Source organism: Xiphias gladius, chromosome 2, assembly GCF_016859285.1.
Source record: "Xiphias gladius isolate SHS-SW01 ecotype Sanya breed wild chromosome 2, ASM1685928v1, whole genome shotgun sequence".
In the NCBI taxonomy this organism is placed as follows: Eukaryota; Metazoa; Chordata; class Actinopteri; order Istiophoriformes; family Xiphiidae; genus Xiphias; species Xiphias gladius.
In genome coordinates this window covers 12,225,083-12,240,863 of record NC_053401.1, presented here as the reverse complement: position 1 = coordinate 12,240,863, position 15,781 = coordinate 12,225,083, and the positions used below count along the sequence as shown (strand labels likewise).

General features: G+C 42.4%; 1 protein-coding gene across 2 annotated transcripts in view; it reads left to right on the top strand.

Annotated features, from left to right (window-relative positions):
* Positions 1 to 8,094, top strand: part of mdfic (MyoD family inhibitor domain containing) — a 115,226-nt gene extending 107,132 nt beyond the window's left edge. The window contains exons 7-8 of one of the 2 annotated variants that reach the window (XR_005709251.1): positions 5,637 to 5,689; positions 8,010 to 8,094. The gene's annotated coding sequence lies outside the window, so the exon portion shown is untranslated. Of the gene's footprint in view, positions 1 to 2,293; positions 2,834 to 5,636; positions 5,690 to 8,009 lie in introns of those variants that run through there. The other variant, XR_005709252.1, reaches the window with a different exon arrangement.
* Positions 8,095 to 15,781: the final 7,687 nt, after the last annotated feature.

The window sequence follows — 15,781 nt, the reverse complement described above, 5'->3', positions numbered from 1 at the left end:
TCCTTTGCTTTCCTCTATGTATCTATGATGGATGTGTTGGTTGCCCCTAGTGCTAGTGATCGCACTGACAGAAGGGTTGTTTGTCCAAAGTGGGATTGACACTCAGTCAGGGCCCCGCCGGTCACCCACTATCATCGACATGACACGAAGTTGAATGAGCCACATTAGTGACACGCAGCAGCACACGTGCAGCGCCCCTGCAGTTTACACCCATTAAACGTCCATGATAATGTTCTGAACGCCTGTGGCCCCACACCCCCCGTATTGTGGCTTCCTGTATTACGGCGCGGTAAGCAGTGATAACTGATGACGAGGGGGAAGACATGACAATGTCAATAACCATAATCGTCCCTGGGCAGGAAATAATGAAGCGTATGTGCCATGTCAGCCATACATGCCTTCAATATCCTCTAATAAAATGAAGTGGAAAAAATTTTTATCTGAGGGAAAAAAAACAACAATCAATAAAGCCATCTAATGATAAATATGAAATTGCCATGTGGAGTGAATATTATATTCCCTCTATGAGGATGCTGGGCAGATTATTAGGATGAAGGGGAGAAGCCTATTTGTATGTAAATGGAAGATTGATTATATTTATTTGCAGACAGAGAGGCTCTGAACAGCTCATCTGTGAGACACACACACTCACACAAAGAAGAGTGAGAGACATCCATAGAGAGTCTGGTCATCAGACAGCTGTTTTTCTGTCTGTTCTGTGTTCAGGCCCTTATGATAGCGGAAAAAAATAACACAGAAAAGACAGAGGGAGGGAGAGATCAGTCTTCTCGCTGCCAGCTCCAGCAGGGCTCACCTCTCCAGAATATTCTAATTACCAGCCCTCCTCATTACAGATGTCATGTCAATGAGAGAGGGAGGAAAAAAAAAAAAGAGAGAAAGAGAACTTCAAGCAGAGAGGACCAATTCTGTAATTTCTTAATCACTTTTTTGGCAACCTTTGCATGTTCCCTGCTTAATGCCACAAATTGAATGTTTCTTTGGTTTCTCTCTAAATAGGCTATCATGCCGTTGCGGTGGTGCTTAGCGAAATCTATTATTGTCATTTGCATAGGGGCCTTTTTAGTGGCAGGATCCTACAGAGGGGCGAAGAACAAAGAGCTCATGAGGGAGAAAATAGGACAGAAATGATCCGGCGCTGCCTTCAAAATGTGACGTCAGGTCCCTAATGAAATCTTTTGACTGAGACCATAGCAAATGGTGGAATCTATATCTGACACTTAATGGTTTGCATAGAAATTAGAGACGGAGTGCGGGCGAAGGACCCCCTTTCGCTTGATGTCCTCTGATTAATTTATAGCACTTTTGTTACATCGGCATCGTCCAAAATAAATTAACCACGCTGGAGATATCAGAAACGGGGGGGAGGGAGTGCAATTTATTAGAGAAAAAAGTGAGATGAGATTAAATAAAACACCTAATTGACAGAAAAAGTCACCAAGCACAAGCACTATTCGCCATTGTTGAGAAGAAGCGTGTGTATGTGTTTGGATGGGGGGGGTAAGAGGAGAAATAAAGAGAGAGTGATAGAGAGAAAGAGCTGGCCACTTGATTTCCTATGAAAATTAATCGGCTATCAAACAATCTTGGTCTGCCGAGGATGATTATACAGCAGGGGCAGCGACAGAGGAGGCAGGGGGAGAAAGTGAGAGTAAGAGAGAGAGAGCTAGAGAGGGAGAGAATGCCCTTTGTGTAGGTGAAATGTGTCGGGGACTGTCATCGTAATATACCTCAGTGAAATGAAGGTTAATTCTGATGTACAGCCTGCATGGCCGTCATTATCGGTGAATCATGAAAATAAATTAAGCCACTGAAATAGATACTCCTCTGGTACGCGGCAGGGATCTCATGAAGGATGGACGGCTGAACTTTACAGATTATTATTGGGAAATAGTGCCGAATTCAATTAATGCACCTAAAAGACACCTTTATAGAGGGCAGCCATAATTTAAATGACAGCAGGGTGTAATTTTGCTTGTTATAAGTCAAATTTGCAGAGTTTCATGTTTCGTGCGTTTTTCTCCTTCCCCCAACCCATTTTATCCCTTTTTTTTTCCATTTCTATTTTTTCCGTTTGCCGAAGACGTTCTTGTCCTTTATCCAAGAAAATTCCTGAAAAGAAGAAAAACACGTGTTAAGGTTTATGCTGCTGTACAGCTGAAATCAGATTTATGCAAGGAATAAATAAAATAAAAAATCCGCTGCATTTTCACTATTGTTGCCGCTCTTCATCTCCTCCTTATTCTCAGAGTATATTTACTGTAATCCTCTGCAGCAGATCCTGCATCGCCTGTCCGCTTCTCTACATCACCGTGCAGGACCCCCCGCGCAGACAAACCCTGCGAAGCATACAGATGCCAGAGCCTTTATGCAGATCCACCCCACCTTGAAAACTGAATGAGAGCCCAATGAACTGGGTAAATGGTTGACCTCTCACCTGCGCACAACGGCGAGAGAAGCCAGCGGCTTAATCCAGGCAGGTGTCTGACAAGCCGGCGAACACAGTCAGGGCCGTATCGCACTGACCCTCGCTCAGACCTCCCTTATCTATTAATCTACACCTCTCTGTAACAGGGGGGTTGAATTAACACCTCAACGGGGCACAGGGCTTCTGATTAACACACATCACCCCAGCAAGCCGCTGCACGCCTGCCCAAATAAAAGACCGGTAGATAGGAGAGATTCGGAGAAAATCTAATGCTCTCACATGTAAACATTCATACACAAAAAAACATATACGGTCATATGTACAAACTGGGATTTTGGCTCATACATACATTCACACATCGGTCTGTGTTTCTATAGCACACACATTTTTTACCACCACATGCGAGATTTAACATGCCTGTTCCTGATGTTTTATTGCAGTTTTCTGAATAACCAGGAAAATAATGTGCACCCAGAAATAAAATATTAGAAGAAATGTTCCAGTCTGCTGATTTTTTTCTGTTGAGTAGCTCGGCATATCTGTTGTTTAATTTGACATAAATAGTTTTCCCCATCTAAACAGAGGCCATGTTAAATATTTATGTGCCTGTTTTTTATTTTATGGAAGATTTGTGCGATGCAAAATAGAAACTGAACTAGTTGTGTCTTTATGGCGCATGAAATATACTCTGAATGGATTAAGGAGCAAGCTCGCAAGAATGCTGTATATTGGAAATTGCTTCATAAAAAGCAGAAGAGCGGTGCGTGAAAAAAGGTGGATGAAAACTGTTCATATAAAAGTTGGGAGTTGTTAAAAGTACAAAAAAAAAAAAAAAAGACAAATCCCACCACTGACTTATCCCGCTTGCAGCCCATTAAAGAAAGCCAAATAAGAGTAATTGTATTTGAGGGTAGAATGTAGTAATTTAGACTGTTAAAACCATTGGTGTCATCTTTATTTAATCTCACCCATGGCGAGAAATCATATCCTCTCTTTTTCCAAAGCCAAACACACACAAATCTTCACTTCCTTCCTGTTCTCCTGCTCTCTCTCCTTCCTTTTCTCCTCTCAATTTCCCCCTTCTCAACTCTAACAGTTTAAAGAATCCTTCCACTGTCATTATTAGTATTGAACTCATTTCTAAATTCAGAAATTGGCCAAGGAAGATCATTCATTGCAGCAGATAGTAAAATCAATAGCTTTTGTGTCAGGCGGCAGGGTCTGTCTCTGTCTCTCAGGGTGGGTTGGAGCTGAGTGTGTGTGTGTGTGTGTGTGTGTGTGTGTGTGTGTGTGTGTGTGTGTGTGTGTGTGTGTGTGTGTGTGTGTGTGTGTGTGTGTGTGTGTGTGTGTGTGCGTGTGTGTGCTTGAGCATCAGAGTACAGTACAGAGTGTAGACAAAAGGCGAATGAAAACTGGGGGAGTGGGGCCACCTCTTGACGACATGGATACACAGTCTCACACGCGCACACACACACAAGTTTAACTGTACCTCTTTTAGCTGGGCTGCAGGTCGAGACACACACTCACTCACTCATTCACACACACACACACACACATACACACACACACACAATTTTACATTTAAAATAAATATAAACGTACAGAAATTTACTGATTTACTCAGATTTTTTTGGTAATTCACACATAAAAGCACACATTTGCAAGATATAAATACACTCAAATGTGTATACACATTCACTTAATTATTTTATTTGATTTTCTGCATCAACACACATTGAGTAAATTTATATACACACACACACACACACGTACACACACTTTTTTTTGCGGGCAGAACCCAGTGACGGAAGGAGGACAGCTTATCCCAATGAGAGTCAAATCAATCAAGTCCTTTTAATCACCACTCTGCTTTTATAGTGTGGCAGTAATGATGGAAGCCCATGTAGGGGCAATCCCCTAAGACCCCCCCCCCCCTCCACTGCCCCCCTATGCGGCTCAGATTGGGAGCGACACACACACTCAACTCTGATGATTTTCATTTCTCAATTACATTATCTTATTAACCAATCAATTGCCAGCCTTATCAATAATTAATGTCTCCCCAACTATTAGAACGTAGATTAGATTAAACGCCAGTCTCTTGTCTCCCCTCTTTGATACTTTTAACTGGGCCCTTCATGGCCAATGTGATTATAACAGAAGACTTAATGTATAAATTGTTTTTAAAATATATATATGTATTTGTAAACTAATGGCATTTAGAAAGAAATTATCAATTATATATTTGTCTTTGTCATTTATTGTCTATTTTAAAAATGTTTAATTTTAACTGTGTACTCGAATGGAAATAAAAAATAAAAAACATCAGTTAACCAAAATATACAGCAAAAATGATCAATTCTGTCTCATAATGAGCCCTAAAATTTGTTTGTTTATGCAGTTACTATTTTTCTAGCGGTTTCTAAGGCACTTTCACCTGCATTTAGATTAAAAACCTTATTCCTGCTGACAGATATTTTCAGCCCTCCTCCTTTTAGAAATATAAGGTTTGAAGACTCAGCATCAGATTAAACATCTGGTTAAGAGGGGTATTTTTTGCAGTGAAGTGCCCAGCTCTGGCATGCGCTGCTGCTCCGCCTGACTGCCAGACGAGTGCTCGGAGGGGAGTAAAGGGACGAGCTTATGGATCGATGTCTCACTCTGCTCAGCCCAGCTGTAGCTGTTGTTTCTCACACAGAGAGGCTTTGTCTGGGCTCCACAAAAAACAGCTGTTTACCGTCTGCCGCTTCAGGCCTGAGCTGGGGCCTTGAACTCGTTACACCTCGTGGTAGCCGCTGGTAGCTCGCACTTTGAGGCTGCTAATATGAACCGCTTCGACAGATCGGAAGTGGACTGGGGGTTGGGAGACAGTGCTATTGAAACATAAGAATTTTTGGACTTGTATAGGAAAACCCTAGCGTGTGTTTATTTAAAAACACACATAAAATACCTGCAGACGAGCCCACTAGTTGTAGATTGTAGTGTTGTTTTTCCTTTTCTTTCTCTTGCTCAGGCATCTTTAAACACACACACACTCTGGGATACTTGACCTCCAGACTGTGGGCCTGTGCAGCTGTTAATTAAAACCCGGTTCAAAGGTTACACACATGCCCACAAGGGATCATACTGGTGTTATACAGAGACAGTTCATAATGATTTTCTTATTTCTTTTACATGATTTGCATTGTAGGTTTCCGAAGGTGTCGGAGGCTGTATTAGGAACCCGGACTCACTCGGACTGAGGTAAGATAAGAAGAAAAAGACGTGGAAATGTGGTGAAAAAGTGAGCCAGAGAGAGAGAGGAAAGATCCCACATTTTCTCTCTCTCTTAGTCTCCCCTTTCCTTTTTAGCCGGTCTCGAAACATCTGTCAGCACTCAGACTCCGGTGGCGAGGAGGAGAGAGCAGAGGGCCTGGTATGCAGCAGGCCCGGCCCAGGAATCAGTGGAGCTGCTCAGCTTGGCACGGCTGCCTTGTTTATTTGCCCTGACCTTGAGTTCCCTCCGAGGTTACGGGACCTGCTTTAGTGAAAGGAGCCATTGTCCTGCAGGAAAAATCTGTTACAAATATTTACCATGGGGGGGGGATGCAAGCCTTTGCCTGCAGCCAGCCAGACTCAGGCTGTAAAAGTCCCTACAGTGCATTTTTGAATTAGCAACCTCCATCCTCTATTCCTTTTAACCAGGGTTATAATTATACCTCCACATTTTTATTAATGAGATCACACTGTCACAAATTATTAGCCATTTAATAGCCTTAACATCAGGATCCTATGATTTCCTTCAGCCCAAATTTATCCCATAACTTCAACGAGCATACAGTATATGTAAAGGGAAACCGTGTGGTTATATATTCAATGACTTTGGTTGGTGCATTACTGAAATTAAAATTCCTCTTAATTTTATGTGTTTCCAGCAAACACACTCCTTTGCTTCCCTGGCCACTAGTTTGTGTACGACCTCATATTTAACTACCACGTCAATGTTTTTCCTGCAGGAAAATCTGGAGCACATCCCCGCACTACATTTCTTATTCCACAGGGTCCCCCCGTTAGGTCAGTAGTAACAAATGCATTTTCAAAAAGGCTGCATAAATTCCCTGTTCCCCTCATATGGGTTTTCTTGAAAATGCCATACTGGTTTTAGCTGGAATAAATCTGCTGGTTTCCATCACGCACGCCTTTTTACCCTTGCAGCTGGACCAGGCGGACAAACTCACCGGCGCATTGACATGCAACAAAGCTAATGGTGGCCGGGACAGGAGGGCCTAATCTTCACTAACTGACAAGATTTAAATTGAGGAGACATCTTCCGCTGATTAGCTCCCACACCCACAATTATCCAACTGGGGTGTCAAGCAAGGTTTAACATCTCCACTGATTCTGCTCTCCTGAGACATCCGGGAGGCAATGCAATCGCTTTTAATAACTGCCTCCCTCCCTTGCTCCCTCCCTCCATCTCTCTCTCGTCCCTTCTCCTCTTTGACGCCCAGTGCTCCTCGTACAGCACAATGCCCCCCCATTTCTCTTTCTCTCTGCCTCTGTTTCTCTCTCTCCTCCCCTTTCTCACTCTCTCTCTCTTTCTCCTCCCTTCACTCCCTCTGCAGCCCCCCCAGTTCCCAGTCATTCAAGCTCCCTTCAAAATTAACCTTTCCTGCGAAAATATAATTTCTCACAAAATGAACCCCACTGAGCGATTTTTTTTTTTTTATTATCTGGAATAATTTATTCAAATTGCCCAACTCAGAACAGCAGAGCAATCTGAACACTGAGTGGAACCCTGAATTTGGATCTGTCTCTTTTTTTCCATCTAAGGGTAGAGGGAGAGAGGGAAAAAAAGTTTATGTACCTTGCTGTCTTCTGGCAAATAAGGGGACGGGCTTGCTTCCACCTCCTATCCCCAGTGCTCTGGCAGCAGTATCCCCCTCGAGTGTACACCTCATTAAAATTCATCTGATCTGAATATTTTTGCAAATATGGTCTGATTGCTCACCATGACATGAAACATCCCTGTGTGTTATTTTAATCACACGCACCCCAACGGGCAACGTATATGATGGCTGTGACATTGAACTCCTCCACTGCTTGACCCCATTTTATGAGTGCACGTCATTTTAGGAGGGACTGGGGGTTGGTGGTGGGGGGTGGTTGGGAAGTTACCTGGAATGATGGACATGCTTGATAATTCTTCCCTCTTTTTTCTTCAAATGTTCACACAGCATCAGCTCGGTTTAAAGCCCCTCTCAATCACACTTCCAACCCCCCCCCCCAGCTTCCCTCTCTCTCTAATGAACTGTTTTCTTCCGATGACGGAACGGGGACACAAAGCAATGTGATTAATAATTTACTGTTTAGTTTTACTAATTGATCTGTTTTGGGAGCCAGGATAAAAGTGAGGATGCATCCTCGGCGCACAATGCCTTTCATATGGCATTTATCCACAAGTCACAACCAGCTCCCTCAAGATGAATAATGAACTAAACAAGATCAAATAATTATCACTTGGGAGTAGGAGAGAGAACTCCCTTACAAACACCACTGAGTTTACCTTAGGTTCTTTCTGCAGATCACACAACAGAGTAGGAACAGGAGATGAGCCGCATGGAGGCAGTTTGTTATCAGCAACAAAGACCTGAGTAAGTGCTTGCAAGGTCAGTGCTTATGATTAGTTTTAGTGTTTGTTAAGTCTCAAAACTTTTCTACATGTTCGTTTTATTTATTATATTGCTTGTCAAATGATGATCTTACATTTACTCTTTCTTTACCTTGACTATCTTTGACTCTGCAGTGCTCCTTAACTTTTAATAACAAGGTGAGTGTAAAATTAACTAGCTAAGCTAATTTTTCTACCAATACCCTTGACAACAACATAAACCACATAGAATAATAAAATAGAAGACACGTTAACTTTTGATTGAACAAAACTTGCTGCTACATCCAAAATCCAGTTTTGGTATCTCTTTGAAAGAAAAGGGTGCTTGGATTAAATGAGGCTGTCCAGTCCTGAAGGAACAAATGGTTGCGAGTCTTTCAGTTAGAATAAGATACTAGGGCTTTCTAGATAATATAGAACATTGTATGTCATCACAGTGAACATCTGAATTGAGCTATTCATTTTAATTTAGGTAAATCTGAACTCCTGTACTTCAAATTGTCTTCCATACACGGCCCCGGTCAGTCATAACAATTCAGCATAGTTAGTGAAGTGCTTCCTGCTGGAACAAATTTAGGCTCCTCTTCCCCCCTGAACCTCTCTACAGTATTGTCATGGAAAAAGTACACTGGCCTGAGGCACCCTGCTATCCCAGCAGGGGAATTAGCACACCGTGTGTTTGTGACGTCATGAGATGAATCCAACTCATGACTTTTGACTCTCTGCGCTGTCTGATAAAAATGAATAACAGCAATCAGAAAAATACAGTAAAACACCACTACAGCGGCCAGCGGTAACATTTATACTAGAACATACAGCGCACCGTTGTGCTTTTATTTTGCCTCTGCACGGTTGTATCTGGCCAAAAATTGACTAAGAAACTCCGGATTGTCATTGTGTTTTCTGCAAAATGAACAGGGAAAAACAAATTTATGGGCATTTAAAATATACTAATCGGATTCAAAAAACATTAACACTATTGTCCAGTTATTGACATTGAATTACTGTATACACAGCCTCTTTACTGCAGTTTTTCAGCAACTTGTACTCGCCTATGTGCCATTTCCCTGTGCTAAATTTTCAAGGGAATGGGGAGGGCTGTGGGTTAGGTGAGACAAGGAGCCTGCAATATATTTATCCACAGCACCTTACCACTGAGGGGGGATTAAAAAATGAAATGAGAAACATTCCTTGCTTGATGCGCCAAGGTCTTAAAAAAGAGAGAATGGGGGAAGACATCTTGTATCACAGAGATGTTCATCTGTTTGCAGATGAGCCATATGTGCTTTTTTTTCAGCCTGTGAGATTGGCTCAAATTTACATTTTATTGTTTTGGATTTCACGCTGTTGGCCCATTGAACCTAATGTGGTTTCTCCGCCACCGTATCTGTAATGGTTATAGCTGTTAGCTTGTAAATAAGGTTTAATACAGTGAGCCAGTGTGAAGTACCAATCTGTGTGTGTGTACGTGTCCACGCGCTCTCAGCGGTCTCTTATAAATATTCCCATGGCTGGATAGAGAGTGTCATTATGTGTTAGCTGCAAGTAGCATAAGATTAAAGCACCAACTAAATGCCCGTATCATTGCCCTATTAGCATATGACATATATGTGTATAGGTGCCTGCTTAATTAGCGGTGATTGATTGGAATCAATGACTGTAAAAAAGGAGGCTAAGAGGGGGCAGGGTTTGTGGGTGGGTAAGTAGGGTTTCTTGTGAAAGTATCCAGAATTAAACTGAAGATAGTCCTCTTATTTCTGATTTGATTTGGCTTAGCTGTTAAACAGGCAGACAATCTAGTTGCCTTTGATACTCTACTAAAATCTATCCTGCCTGCTCCCCACCCCCCTCAAAAAATAGTAGCCTAATTTTGTCATGGATATTACACAGACACATGCATGAATCAGTGCTGGTTGTCATAATTATGTTAACATTGGGGATATTAAATGAGACAGGCCTGTTTCCAAAGGTGAGACTGTAGAATCAACTCAGCGCTCAACAAACCTCGGTGTCAATCATGCAAGCGATTCATATTCAACTAAAGTCAAGTGCATCTGCCTGGATGCATTATTTATGTCAGAAATAAGCAGCTTAACCGAATCATGCTAGCAGCTATTAGCAAGAGACACACACCTTGCTCGCTCCCTGTCTCTCTTTGGAGGCCATGTTTGAAGTCTAAATAAAACAAGTTTGATTGGGCCCATGGAAGCTAAAGCGATCCTACTGAAGTCTGCTGTTTTATAGAGCTGGAACAAAGGTATGTCTGTGTTTGTAGCTGTCATTAGGCTGTGTATCTCTCTCTCTTCCCTCTATCTCCCTTTTCTCCCGCTCTCTCTCTCTGTGGGCCAAATAACAGTGGAGGTTAGCATTCCAGAGTTACGGCTCTATCCTCCTGTCATGAGTGTAAGGCTCTGTTTTAGATCAGCCGTCCCCGCTGTGCCTGACGGACAGCTCTGAGGATAAATGTAACGTGAATCAAAACAGCACTGTTGACTGTACAAAGGATTTTGCTGATGAACCGGAGCTTGCGCTGAGGGGAAGGGAGGGTGTAAGGGGGGTTCGGGTTTGTGAGAGGGTTAAGCGCTGCCGGGTCTGGGGGGGTAAGTGAGAGTCCTCCTCCTGCTCACTCTTCATATTCAGCCTCCACCTTTCAAATATATCTCATTCATAATGGATAGATCCGGATCTCTGTTTTGCATCTTGAACTGACAGTTTTAGTGTTTTCCTTTTTTTTCTCCCCCTCTTTTCCTTCTCTTTTTTTCATCCCCTCTAGTGGATGTCCTGGTCACTATGCAGTGGGAGAGTATGGCAGTTTGTAATCCACAGGAATTTCCCTCTGTCTTAGAGCAAAGGCCTGTGATCTACAGCTTAGGTCTAGATCTGTACCAGTGCAGTACATAAGAAACCATAGGAATACAGGTTTATTACATATAAAAATATCACAAAGGACTTTCACTTCATTTTATCATGTAACACTGTCATGTTGTAGTATTTGCAGGCTCTGAGTTACAGGTATACAGTGAATCATTCCCTTTTTAAGCGGGACCGAGAAAATATCCTGCGCCTGCACACACATAAACACCTGCACTTACACTCATAAACCCGCATACAACAAAGCCTCATCAGGTGGTCCCCACGGGTTACACCTCATCAAGCCTAAATGCAGCCCACTATCACAGACAGGGTTCCATTTACCTCTAGATCCACACACCCGCACACAAACACACACACACACACACACACACACACACACACACACCCTGTAACCCAGGCAGCCCCAGCACAGGCTGCCTTTTACCCCTTCTTATTTAGATGCACTCGAGGACACAATGGGGGTGCATTAGCAGTGCTCGGCCTCACAGCAGCTGTAATTTCATTGTGGTTACCACATGCATCCTACTTGACTCTCAATTCACTCTCCCACATGAGGGCCAAATAATGGGATTTACCCCGTCTGACGAGAGAGAGACCCCCCCCCCTTTTTTTTTTTAAAGTGTGTGTCTGTGTGTTTGCAGGTGAATGTGAGTGTCTCATACATACCACTAACTACAGGTGTTGTTAGGGATGTTTATGTGTGTGTGTCGCCTCGCGTGTGCGTATATACAGTACAGCACATGCATGTGTGTGAATGTGTGTTACAATTTTGCCGTTATCACTGCCAGTTCTGCTATCATTGTCAACATTAGGGCTAAATGCACTGCTACTCCACCACTATGGGTTAAATGGACCACAGAGTAATGGCTTTATAGGGTAAAAGATTCGGTTGAACATGAGAAGGGTATCACTTTAATAGGCTCCATACCCAGTTTTGCATGTGTTTAAAAGCTCAGATGCATATATCATCTACAAAGTTACATATTTCCATGCGTAAAGAGCTTCAGAAAACTAATATCGATATTCAAGAGCAGGTGTTGCTGTTATGCCAAGGATTTTGTCAGTACATGCCCACTTTTGAATGGCAAACCATTTTGTTTTTGGTGTTTCTGTAAATTCATATTTTCAAAGCGGCACAGGAAATCTTATGGCAAGTACATGTTAAGAGTCAGATGCACATGTTAAGTGACAAAAAATGGCAGTGGTCCATCTGTTGTTTTAAAAGTCCTGGTAGCATTTATTGTTACAGAACTAGACCAGTATATAGAAGATGTTGACTATAGGCCCAGGCTAATACTGTATTTGCTGTAACATTGAGAGAATGGACTATTATTTGCAGTATGTCTCATAAGAAGCTCTGCACTCTTCTTAACCCTTATTTCTTACTAATTAGAATGGAAAAGAAAAAAGAAAAAGGCTTAAAAACGTTTAATTTGTATTTATGAGATAAGAATTGTGAGCCATGAGAGGGAAGCAAACGGCTTCCCCATCACAATACAGAATGCATCACTTTTATCATACAAGTGAAATGTTCACACACACATGCTTGCACTGACACACATGCATGCACACATATGCATACAAACAGTACAAGAAACAAAAATTAATCAGGACGAACAAAGCTTGTCTGAACGTGCAGTAGCACATTAGCGTTCACATACACAGAGGAAGCATTAATTTATTCAGGTTAGTGGTGTGCTTTAATTATTACAACCAGTCTTTCTCTACCCCCTCAGTTATAGCCAGCACGTCTATAGCGGTAGCTGTCAAAAACAAGCTGAAACAATTTCATCTCTGTGCAGAGAAACAAACACTGTCTCCTCTCTCTCTCTTGCTCTGTGTTGTAAAGGCCTTTAATCAAGCCCTGGTGTATTTTCTGTTTGTTTATAATGTGATAGTGAGAACATAGCCTCTGAACGTGTTATGTTGTTGCATAGCTTCACTGAACATTTCCCAGGGAGGGGAAATTGATAGGGAGTTTCATAATTAAGCAAATTAATGAGTTTATTTGGTGAACAACCAAACACTCCAGTGCCAGCTCATATCTCCACCAAGACATGAAAAGTCTTACTTTGTTTCCAGGGTTGTTTGTGCCATGAGTTTGTGCGTGCACATGTGCATGTGTTACTGCATGTGTGTCTGAGTTTGTATCCCTTTGTTTTTTGTTCCATTTTTACAGTCCTTTGCAACAGACAGAAACACAGAAAAGCATTGTGGTGTTTTCATGCCGACTTTTAAGGCTATGCAAATAGACTTAGAAACACACTACAAAGACAATAGCATTTTTTACATCAAATATGCTCCAGTAGCTCCTCAGCAATTGACCATTTACAGCAAATTTTGTGTTTTTCCTCAATAATTTGTTTATCATCAGTGGCATCAGGACTAAAGCTTCCCTGATTTCCAATATCTGGCTGTGTCATAATGGCCCCTGTGACAGCAGGCTATTAATGAGCAGCCATTTTGTGCCTTTGACTGCGGTTGCACTGGGCTTCATTAATTCCTACAGGTCTAAGAGGTGAAGAGAGCAAGAGTACGTGATGGTGGAGACCACTGTCCCCAGAGAAACAACGCATTTGACTGTCTGAATGCTTGATCATCGCTTTCTTTTCCGTTCTTTGTTTTCCATGTGCACGGAAACATTGTTTTTGGCTACATTTGTGTTTGCATTCCTGTATTTGTGTTTGTGTATGAAAAACTGTGTACTTTGGGCTGTGCGTGTCTGAATCTGCTTGCTTATGCCTGCGTGAATATGAACATTGTGACCACCACTTCCCTAACTGTTGAGTGTGTAATGAGCCCCCCCCTCCATTCGGTAACGACAGCCCTCGCCACGACACACACCCTGGGGCCAGAGGAGGAAATAAGAGGCTCTTCAGAGGACACAGACGTCATTAGGTCACCACAGGTGTCCCGCCTGCTGTTTGTCTCTCATTCTTTCAGCCCCTTACACTTTTTTGCTGTCTCTGTTTCACACTCTTCTTGTGTTTGGCAGTGGCAATAAAACAGGTGTCAGATTGCAGTGGAATGATATCACATTCCCACTGAGTGTAACTTTGTTGTGTGAGCATGAACCTGTGTGCATCTTTGTGTGAGTGCGTTTATGAGGAAACACGCAGTGTGTTCCAGTATAGTGTAGTATAGAACCTGAAAATTAGTAATTATGTTTGCTATGTAATCAAATCAATAATGTACTTTAACACCACACATTACTGTAACATTCTAGATGCCCAAGTTGCATTCTGTAATACTCTTTTCTTATTTGCTGACTTAAAAAGAAATCACGTTACTATTTTTAGTTACCTTTACACAACTTGTCGCATGTCACTTACCTGTGTGAGCAAGGTTTCTTTCCTTCATGCCCTGCTGCAACTGGAGATCTTTTACTACTGAAGCAGCTGCAGAGACTCAATGAACCTTGAATATCAAATGTTGATTTAAATCTCCTTTTATTCCTTTTTCTTTTTCTTTTCATTGAAAGTTCAGTTCTGAACAAAGGGCTGACATTGCAGCTGACATTGCAGCCCTTTGTTGATGTATTTATTGTGGAAATTGAAATTTCTAAAATTATGAACCCTAAGGTGAATTCATATATAAAAGTAGTGGTAGCCACTAATGGCAGAAAGAGATGTTCCAGTCTGTATGGTTTCCTCTTCATCATCCTTTTTTCACCTCCCCTCCCTCTTTCCCCTACTCATTGCTGATATATCTCTCTTCACTTGTAACCCCGCTTCCCCTCACCTCTGTCCTCTCATCCTCGCCCGCTCCCTCCCACCAGCACAGACAATAAATATCATGTCACTAGGATGGCAATGCTCCTTCATGGAACACTGCATGTTTATTAGAGGCAGGAGAAGTTTAAGAGAAATGCTAACAGTGTTCATTAATGGGCCGCATCCGTGTTTGATGAGGCATTGCACATCCTAGCCACCAGCCAAACAGGAGAACAGCCAGGGTTTTTTTTTTTTGGGGGGGGGGGTAGGGCGATGGGCATAACGGCCACTGGTAAACGGCTGGTAATTGTGTCCAAATTGTATGGCGAGAAGGCCTCTCAAGGACTGACAGTGACGGAGCAATTATGGCAAGCCAAGCGAGCTGTGTCAAATCAGCCCTCTCCTCCCTTTCCTCCTTACTCCAAAGCCCAAAGCCCAACCCCTTCTGCCACCCGCTGACGGGGAGTCACATTTCTTAGCCCTATATAGCAACTTGGAGTGATAAACCCTTGATTGTGAACGATAGGCAAGAAGGGCCGTGGCGGCTTGATGATTTAAATCATAGTAGCTTAGCACCTGAACACTGGGTGTCACGTGAGTGTCTGAGCAGGTATAGAGCTTTTTAAGATCTAGCTGGAGGGAGGAAGTTTAGAGTAAGTGTGGGTGGGTGGCAGGTGGGTGTGTCTTATGTGCTCAGCGACCCTACTGAGGGAGTCTTTACCCGGGAAGGTCATCAGTCAGTGTTGGCTGTCAGGGAAGGATCACACACAGTGGAGTGCGCCTGACTTTGGTAATTACATCTGACTGCAGAGTGGGGATGTCTTCTTTTGTGGGCCCACAATGACTGCATAATTTATAATTAACTAAAATCAGTTCAGTCACAAGGATGTTCATCAAGCCTTTTTTCCTTTAGGGTGGGGTGGTTAGCAGTTTCGGACTGGATCATAATTCAGTTTGTCTGAATGTTACATGGTTCAATTTCTAGAAATTTATACCATAAAGACAACAAAACAGTTTCGATTTTTCACTGAAATCCTTAAACTACTAGATCTTTTTTTGCTGCCAGTCATTTTTGTTTTCCTCGACAGAATATGCAGT